Source organism: Cydia pomonella, chromosome 8, assembly GCF_033807575.1.
Source record: "Cydia pomonella isolate Wapato2018A chromosome 8, ilCydPomo1, whole genome shotgun sequence".
NCBI classification, from domain to species: Eukaryota; Metazoa; Arthropoda; class Insecta; order Lepidoptera; family Tortricidae; genus Cydia; species Cydia pomonella.
This window is the reverse complement of record NC_084710.1, coordinates 1,688,478-1,698,444: the sequence shown is the minus strand read 5'-3', so window position 1 is coordinate 1,698,444 and position 9,967 is coordinate 1,688,478.

The window sequence follows — 9,967 nt, the reverse complement described above, 5'->3', positions numbered from 1 at the left end:
ATAGATTAAACAAAACATGAACTAGCAGCAACCCTAAGCAGCGTGAGATCAAAAGCGTCGCCGGCGGCTTTGTCCCGCCGCTACCGGCGGAGGAAGTGTCCGTCTGTCTGATTGACCCGAGCTGTTGCATAGCCTAATAACAATGTATTAGGGGAGTAGACTAGCTAGGTTTGATCCTAGCTTGTCTTCAAACTTGCTTGCAGTATCTTTGGATAACCAGTCTTCTTGGTAACTAATTTGATCCTAAGGGCCACAGCACACTATAGCGTCTCCCGAGCGTCTTCGTCTAGTCAGCGCGCTATGAAAAATGCCGTCGTTGCGTCGACCAGCAGCCATAGAGTTGACTAGACGCCGATGTTCGAGAGACGCTAGTGTGGGATGGCTCTAAGTCCTTATTTTTAAACTTGCTCGCATCTCTGGACAACCTGTCTGACTTAGTCCAGTCGCTATCAGATATATCGGAGTGGCCAAGGAGTTCACAAATATCTGAACAAAGTCTCTATTATCAAGACGTTAAAGTGCATGTATGTTCAGATATTTTTGGATACCTTTGCCGCTTCGATATATCTGATTGTGACTGTCAAACTTTTGAGAAAAATAACACTAAAAATCATTAGCTTAAGGAATCTCAAAAATCAATAAAAGTTGATTTTTAGGAACTAAAAAGTGTTAATCATTTGAGTGAGTCAAAGAGCTACTATATTTGTGTAAGAATTCCAATAACAACGACTTTGTGGCCACTTTTGAAATGTAAGAGGCAATCTTTTTTTTTATACCACGACGGTGGCAAACAAGCATACGGCCCGCCTGATGGTAAGCAGTCACCGTAGCATATGGACGCTTGCAACACCAAGGGCATTACATGCGCGTTGCCGACCCTTTAAAAACCTGTACACTCCTTTTTTGAAGAACCCCATACTGTAGCCCCTCGGGAAAACCTCAGCAGGAAGCTCATTCCACAGCCGAAGCGTTCGCGGGAGAAAATTCCTCTTAAACCGCACAGTACGCGACCATTTAGGTTCTAGGGCGTGAGGATGAACACCCTGCCGACGGCGAGCGGTGCGGTGATAGAAAGGAATTAATCGACATTCATGCCAATATCATTTCTTCCTATTCGCAATTCTACACAGTCTAAATTCCTCACAGTAAGTATTTAACCACATTCGCTATTGTGCACAGTCATTATTTGTGTACAGTAGCGATTCAGCCTTTTCGCAATTCTGCACAATCTGAATTCTACACAACGGCATTTCACCACAGTCGCTACTGTGCACAGTCATTATTTGTGCACATTAGCGATTCAGCCTTTTCGCAATTCTGCACAATCTGAATTCTACACAACGGCATTTCACCACAGTCGCTACTGTGCACAGTCATTATTTGTGCACATTAGCGATTCTCCCTGTTCGCAATCTCGCACAATCTTAATTCTACGCAATATCATTTTCTCAAGCATGCAATGAAATATTGTCATTCTGTTCGGTATTTTAGGCTTCAAACATTTCGTTTCGGGCGGAGCACATCCAAGAAGCCGGCAATTAAATTAAAGGCCTAGGCCGACTAAGTACTATTTTTTAATTTTCATTTCACAGATATAGGAACACAGCATCATGACATTCAGAAATGAAAAAAATAATTGAAAACAATATTTCTTATTTAATAGTTGTTTTTAATTTCATTGCTAGTTTGAGAGAAGCACTATACATACCTAGGCGTGAAAAAAGGTTGCCTGCCTCATAACTATATGCATTCGGCCGGCAACCCCTTTCATCCCGGCCTCTGTAATAATGTTCTATTAATAGAATTTATACTATATTTTTTAGCTTTTAGTCGTCTTTTCATTATCCTAATAAATAAATAATGATATTATTATCACATGATATTGCGTAGAATTAAGATTGTGCGAGATTGCGAACAGGGAGAATCGCTAATGTGCACAAATAATGACTGTGCACAGTAGCGACTGTGGTGAAATGCCGTTGTGTAGAATTCAGATTGTGCAGAATTGCGAAAAGGCTGAATCGCTAATGTGCACAAATAATGACTGTGCACAGTAGCGACTGTGGTGAAATGCCGTTGTGTAGAATTCAGATTGTGCAGAATTGCGAAAAGGCTGAATCGCTACTGTACACAAATAATGACTGTGCACAATAGCGAATGTGGTTAAATACTTACTGTGAGGAATTTAGACTGTGTAGAATTGCGAATAGGAAGAAATGATATTGGCATGAATGTCGATTAATTCATAGAAAGCGGCCGTTGGCATCATGTCAAACAATTCTTCAGAGCACAGCCCATTGTACAAGCGGTCTTGCACATTCTGTGAATATCTGTGGTGCAAGCTAATCCATGCTTATCTGGATCCGTTGGCGACGAATACGGCTATGAATAAACTATAGTATGCTTCAACAGATGTATCTTTGGTAAAGCTTGTTATAGACGTAATAGAAATAATAGAATAGAATAGAATAGAATATATTTATTTCATAAACATCAAATTACATAGATTTCCTTAAATTAGAAACTCTGCTTCCGAAATAGGTATAACCTGTACTTTAGGGTAAACAGCGCTCCTCCCCAAAAATTTAGTTGCAGGAGATGTTTTATTTATATAAATTTTAGATAAAAATTGAAAAACTTTAGTATCATTAATACTGAGAAATTTAACTTATAAATCTAAAAATGTGTATGTGTGTGTGTGTGTGTGTGTGTGTGTGTGTGTGTGTGTGTGTGTGTGTGTGTGTTTGTGTGTGTATGCAAAAAAGAGAAAATGAATATGCAGAAATGTTCAAAAGATAGTTAAGTAATTATGTTCATAATATCTTCAGTGTTTTCGTAATTTTGATGTAAAAGCCAGTCTGTAACAATATTTTTGCATTCCCTTTTAGTTTTGTCGTAAATATTTAGTGTTTTATTAAGTTTATTATAAATATACATAATAGGTACTACAAAAGCCGGTAAATTAGGAATTGTCAGCCGAGCATAGTTAGATCACAACTGTCACTAGTGTACAGTCAGCATCGAAACTAGCAGACCAGTAGCGTCAAAACTACCAGACCGTAGCGTCAAAAGTAGCAGACCAGTAGCGTCAAAAGTAGCAGATCAATAGACTTTTTAAGACGACGACCCCTTTTGGACATAATTGGGACCAACAAATTCTTAGGTTATAAAGTGATTATTTTAATGTATAGATGAAACGACATTGTAAACAATAGATAACTTTTCTAAGAGATAACACTCCCAGGAAGGAAAAATCTCCATCGCTATTCCCGATTCGCTGATGGCAGTAGTCGTTCGGGCACCTGGCACCTACACCTAAAATCATTAGATTAGTATAAAAGAAAAGTTTATTCCAATAAGAATTGAAACTAATATAATGTGTGAGCCTTAGTCGAGTAATTAAATCTATTAATAAGTTGATTGCCAAACATTTAATTTCTGATACAAGCTTTTATCGCTGACTGTACTTTTCTTTCAACGGGCATCTATGACTCATAACCCAAACACAATAGGTTGGGCTGTTTTATCATAGAGTTCCTAAGGCCACCTCCTGTGTCCATCATCTGATCAGCTCGATGGTACCATAATTTTACACATGACACTGTCACCCAACTTACATTTGTATAGTGAAGTTTCAGCTCAATCGAATCGCTCAGCTTGCAATTTTGCCCCGAAAATACAAATATACATAGATAAAAACATTTCAAGTAAAAGCTTTTTAACTAGACCAACAAGACATTTCAGACATCTCAATGCATTAACCCTAAATGTCGGGACATTCGTAAAAGTAGTGCTTAAACATCGTGAAAACAGACCTGTAACATCAAGTCGCAATTAAGGTACGTACAGACGAGCTGGAACGTTGTGGCTCGTGTGGAGAAGCCCTATCGCAGCTCGACAACCACTTAGTGGCTGCATTGTGCTGAAGCCACGAGAGGTAGACTTAGGGAGGAATAGAATTGTTAAATATTTATATCTTAAGCTTAGAATATCTTTATCTTATTCAAACACTGCAGCGTCGAAAGACCAACCAATTATCACTTTTTAAAATGTTATTTCAGCTGAGTACATAGTTAATTTAGTTAGTAAGTAAAAAACAATATTTGTACGCCAATCATGGCAAAACAAGGATCGGTCAAAACCAAAAATTTAACACCCAACGATATACGCTTGTTTGTCTCAAATAAACATTCATTCATTCGAATCACGGGCTCTTTTAATCCTACTAGAAAAAAGTGTATCCAGATTTTCATTCCGTAACCATTATTCATAGATGGTTTTGCGGTAAGACAGAATTAAATTTACGCGATCTGCCAGAGAACTAAGTTCGTCGATATAGCTCAAAACCGGACTCTATGCGACAGTGAGCGAGGCTTTATTTTTTTAATATGGCCGAGTCTCACGGGAGATTCATAGTCATCAGTAAAGATTGTCTTTGTTACTTTTATATCAAAGCGGCTGGAGACTTCTATCCCTTCTAAGGTCGGGTACAGAGATCTGAAAGCAAGTCAGTGTGACTTCCGCAGATACGCTCGACACGATACGCTGCCACTGAATGTGTACTCGGTGACTCAACTGACGTTTCACAGACCGTATGCCAATGCAATAGAGTTTATAAATGGTCAAACTGCGTTGATGGTGCTCGCTTACCGCTGATGCTCTTTGATGCTCGACGTGGACTTTTTACTTCACTCAATGCTTACTGCAATTTGAAATGCACTAAGGTTTCAAAACGTGTGTGATCCTATTGCTTTTGGGAAGTATATGTAGGATTTTATGAAAAAAGTTACGTTTTAGGCAAGAATTTACTCATATGATATACTATTGTATGTGTCAGTATGGTAAAAAAAAGTTTTTGTACGAAATGACTAATACGTTTGCTAATTAAAACGTAAGTAGGTACTGCTATAAAGTTGTCAATATAACGTAGGTTTTTTTATATAGTAGCAAAACGAGCAGACGCATTGCATGATGGTAAGTGATTACCTCCGCCCATGGATACCCGCAACACCAGAGGGCTTGTAAGAGTTATAAGTGCGTTGCCGGCATTTAAGATGAGAGTACGCTCTTTTCTTGAAGGTTTGTAAGTCGTACCGGTTCGTAAATACCGTAGGCGACAGTTCATTCCACAGTTTAGCTGTGCGAGGCAGGAAGTTTCTGGATAAATGCACAGTTAAGGACTGCCAAAGATCTAAGTGGTGAAGATGGAAATGTCGCGTACGTGGTAAAATAAATTCCAGGAAGTTTCTGGATAAACACACAGTTAAGGACTGCCAACCATCTAAGTGGTGAAGATGGAAATGTTGTCGCGTACGTGGTAAAATAAATTCCAGGAAGTTTCTGGATAAACACACAGTTAAGGACTGCCAACCATCTAAGTGGTGAAGATGGAAATGTTGTCGCGGGGGTGGTAAAATTAATATCAGGAAGTTTCTGAACAAACGCATAATTGAGGACTGCCAACCATCTAAGTGGAAGATGGAAATGTTGTCGCGTAGGTGGTAAAATAAATTATTTTTTAAAAACCAAAATAAACAAAGCAAAAAAGTTACGTTCAAAGCCTAAATCTTTCATGATTCCATACCTTGTAATTAAACTTGTAGATAAGTAATTATTCAAATAAACATGGTAGAGATCCACTATGAATGAATTTCATCAAGTAGTGGTATATACGAGTACTAGTCAAGATATGCCTAAATAGAAGGTAGATATGAACACCTACTCCTAGATCTTTACGCTCTAGTGAAATGGGGTATGCACGCCGTTCTCGCCATTCCGTCGCGACACAGGGACTGGATAGCCTTATCTTTTATCGGATATCCTGAGATTAGTGCAGTCGCTATGCAGTACAGATAAAGTCTGTCAGTAGGCTAATGCTTGAAGATATTTATGACATGTCATGCAATCCATGGATTTAATAGCGGTTTAATGTATAAGTCACTTCGTGGCCTATTTCTCGAACGGTATTAGACTAATAGTATTAGTCCACTAACCATCAAATCGTATGGGTTTCCAAGACACACTAATAATATTAGCCTAATAAGGTTTGAGAAACGAGCCTCTAGAGTTCTGGAGGAGGTTTATGATTTTGAATTTAGAGTTATAGAAAAGTCGAGCTGATTATGGCTATTACCAAATGTTATTTGGCAAATTAATGCGGTAATGAAGACTTCAATTACTAAATTTCTTGGTTCTGTGCTGTCAATGAGCAACAAAAAGGTTTAGTTTCCACATCATTTCCACATCCTATGTTTTTCGGTGTATGTAGATATGGCTGTATTATAAACTGTACAGTAATTTCGTCTTTTATTAACTGGTTTGCGGGCCAATCAGCTACACCTAGCTATATTTCGGCCTTTCTAAGATGGGCCCTGTGACACTCCGAATGACGTTTCTTTTAGTGATGCCAATGTATCTTCTTTTTTCAGGCAATGGTTGCATTGTATAAGCATCCAAGTCATTCAGGGGGCCTATCGCGAAAACACTTCCGCAAATTGAGGGGATCTTTATCTTTTACTGCAATGAAGGCGTAATTAGAGTGACAGAAAAAAATGCCCGCAATATGCGAACTTCAATTTTCCGGGACCCATCGGATTAGGCCGGCCGAAGTTTATCGTCATAAAAATGGACGTACCATAAAGTGGACTTTTCTTAAACCTTGCCTCGCTAAGCACAGTATACGCATATATCGGCACACCTCGCTTCCTGGAGGATGATGGATCGCCCCAGTGATTTATTTCCCGCCATCAGCGCCCCTATTTATACACTTATTGTGAAGGAAAAGCGATCATAATTCATAATGACTTGGTGCAAGCGGGAGGACGAAGCGTGGATGGATTTTTTTTTTCTTTTATTCAGAAACAAACAGTCATTCAATAACATTGAACAGTAGATTAAGCAGCAGTAAATTGACCTATAGTTTCCTTAATTTACATATCAAAATACGAAGCTAATGCACTTTTTAAATACAAAAATATCGTATATAAATGCAAACAATTTTTACAATACTTTAAACAAATATCTACAGCTTGTCTATATACAGTACAAGTTGATTAACACCTAAAAATAAAAGTGAACATCAAAGTCATGTGAAATTTAAGCTAAAAACAACCAAAGATGCATATATCTCAATTATTAGAAAAAATATGCTTATTTAGGTATTCTTAATACATATCATGTGAATGCTTTTAATTGGTGTTTTAAAAAGGAATAACAGAACCAGCATGTGCGTAACATCCATTACAATCATTTGATCTATTTTCAACTAAATTTACTAAGGTTCATGAAAAAATGGTAACTAAACTAATTTTTAACAACAAGAAATATTTGCGAGCGATAATACAGCTTTCTGTATTAAAGGAAAAATCGAAAAATTCACCGTCGTTGTCAAGACGAGAACTTGCGAACTTTCGGAAAACCGGTCCGATTACTGCTACCAACGCAACGCTCACGTCTGAAGCCACTTGATAGCTATATGCGTTTTCACCTCTCCAAACATTGTCTTATTATAAAGACCAATCGGAAGTGCTTTCTTGGCTTTATTTTAAATAAATACCAAAACTTGACAGTTTTCCAATCGGCATAGTCTATCAAATATAATAATAAGTACAGTGGTTCTTCAGAGAACTGTCAAGTTTTGCTACATAAAGCTGACTATAAGTAAAATAATTCACAATTTTTAACTTGCAAGGGTTTAAAGAACATGCATGATATAATCGCTATTATGTCCTCACATACACCATCCCCACAAGACGGGCTCAAAGCTCATTAGCCGAAAAGATAATCAATCATAGAGAATGAACGCGGCCGAAAGCTGCCGCGGATCGCTGGCAATTATACGCCGAACGGTGTCTTTGTGATGCTGTTCTGATTCCAGCATGACAGACGGGTGCAGAAACTATGAAGGGCTTTTCTTTCCAAGTTAACGGATTGGAATGTGTGAATCTTAACTCGAGCTGCGGAAAATTATGATGTACCTGAACTAGCTGATGTCGGCCGCGGATCGCTGGCAATTATACGCCGAACGGTGTCTTTGTGATGCAATTCTCAATCCAGGATAACAGACGGGTGCAGAAACTATGAAGGGCTTTTCTTTCCAAGTTAACGGATTGGAATGTGTGAATCTTAACTCGAGCTGCGGAAAATTATGATGTACCTGAACTAGCTGATGTCGGCCGCGGATCGCTGGCAATTATACGCCGAACGGTGTCTTTGTGATGCGATTCTGATTCCAGCATGACAGACGAGTGCAGAAACTATGAAGGGCTTTTCTTTCCAAGTTAACGGATTGGGATGTATGAATCTTAACTCAAGCTGCGAAAAATTATGACGTACCTGATTTTAGCCGCGGATCGTTGGCAATCATACGCCGAACGGTGTCTTTGTGATGCTAATCTGATTTCAGCAATATCCATTGTATGCCAAATATGCCTTACATCATTTTGGAAAAGACTCTTCAAACTGCTGGACCGATTTCTATCAAACGCACCTCAAGGAAACTCGCTTTCACTTAAAAAAACCGCATCGAAATCGGTCCATTTCTTGGAGAGCTACGATGTCACAGGCAGATAGACACAATACCGCTCTTTTTGTGTCGAGGCTTAAAATAAAAAGCAATGCTCCGCTTCTTAGTTAGATTTAAAAAAAGATTTATTCTCAATAAATATAAAAAAAAAGTTTACAATATTATACTTATAATAGTTTACAGTACATATAGTGCTACTTTACCGGGCGGTAACTAGCACTATACGAGCGTATGTCGAATATTCAAAGGGCCATATTCACTGTAAAACGTTGCACAATACACGTGCGAAAAGGTAATTCCTACTTTCTTACTATTCGCAATTGTATCGTAATGAAACTATGTAGGTACGTACGTGAAAATGCGGAGAAATAGCAAATTCCGACCAAGCTTTCTTGATTTTCTTTGAAAACATCACAAAATAAATGTCAACCGTATAAAAACCCACACACTAACTAAAGTTAATCAGACACGGCAGCGCAATAAGAAGACATTGCAGCCCGCTTTATTCCCTAATAAGCAATTAGGCGCCGCGTAATGAAACGAACAATGTGTTGCGGCGAAAATTGTGGATCCGTGTGTGTTCTATGACGGGGAGGTATTACGTGAGCTTTTGTATTTATTTATTTAATATTTTTATTTAGGCAACAAGGCCCATATTACGAATACCTTATAGACTAACATGCATATACATTTTATATACTTAAAACTAAACTGTTCTTTTCAACTTCTAACTAATCATGTAATACGGGCAACCACTGGGGCTGCAACACAGTGTAAACTGTAAACTAACGCAGTCTCCAGGGTTCCAACTGTATATTATGTACCATCTATGTTTTGAATAATAAAAAAATATATATTTAAATTAAACAATACAGGCGACAAAACGGCGTGGCTCCGTTGAATCGGCTGCTCTTGTGTCGGGTTCGGCAGTTTGCTCCGGTACCTCCGAAATACGACACCCTTCGGCCAGAAGTCGGCGCATTCGATGGTCGATTGTCGGATTTAAAAACGTGGTCATTTTTGATGAATGGATGATAATTTAAGGACTTTCTTAGATGACATTCTTTGGCGGGGTGGTTCACGGAACCGTTTAAGCGCTAAAATAATCTGGGGACACGGTAGTGCCCTCGCCAAGAGGAGCCAAGCGAAGCGCAAGGGCACTACCTACCTTTTCTCGAAGTGCTTCGTTTTTGGAACCCTCGTACCATGGGATTGGATTATACCAGATGAACAAAATTCTTGGGATATGATGTCAATAAGTAGTGGACTTATTATATTAAACATACCTATAAAGTTTCAATTGCATAGCACTTATACTTAAGATTTTATTGATATCTGAAAATACCCGATTACGTCACTCACTGATGATCATCAAAATTCTAAGGTACTTCCTGAAGTTTTAAAAAGCTGAAATTTGGTCTCGTAGGTAAGTTAGTATTAGTA